Genomic DNA, 759 nt, shown 5'->3' on the forward strand with positions numbered 1-759 from the left:
GGCAAAGAAAGAACGAAAGAAAAAACAAAACAAAAAACTATTGGCAGAAGACAACGGAAAGAAGAAACAAATATAACGATAGTATCAACAATAACAATGTTAATAATCATAATAATAAGAATAACAATGGTAATGACAACAACAAAACAGAAAATATAAAAAATAAAAATAAAAAGAGAACCAAAGACGATAAAAAAGAGGCAGAGTTAAAACAGCAAAGAAATAAAGAACAGAGAGAATACAACCTCCATGGCATGTAATTTGCGTAATGCTTACACTTAATCTATAAACAATGAAAGCACTAATTTGGCCATAAATATTCGCTTGAATAAACGGTTACAGGATTTGTATGCATGTGTGTGTGTGTGTGTGTGTGTGTGTTTGTGTGGTGTGTGTGTGGTGATGGGGGGGAGGAGGGGAGGGTCTTTGTGTGTTTGTGTGTTTGATTGTGTGTGTGTTTGTGTGTGCTTGTGTGTTTGTGTGTGTCTTTGTGCTTGTGTGTTTGTGTGTGTGTGCTTGTGTGTGTATTTGTGTTTTTGTATTTGTTTATGTTCTTGTGTGTTTGTGTGTGTCTTTGTGTTTAGGTGTGCGTTTGTGTGTGTCTTTGTGCTTGTGTGTTTGTGTGTGTCTTTGTGTTTGTGTATGTCTTTGTGTGTGTGTGTGTCTTTGTGCTTGTGTCTTTGTGTATGTGTGTTTGTGTGTGTCTTTGTGCTTGTGCGTGTGTGTGTGTCTTTGTGCTTGTGTGTTTGTGTATGTACG

This window comes from Penaeus japonicus, unplaced genomic scaffold, assembly GCF_977035675.1.
Source record: "Penaeus japonicus unplaced genomic scaffold, GWHDUDI00000001_assembly GWHDUDI00000032, whole genome shotgun sequence".
NCBI lineage: Eukaryota > Metazoa > Arthropoda > Malacostraca > Decapoda > Penaeidae > Penaeus > Penaeus japonicus.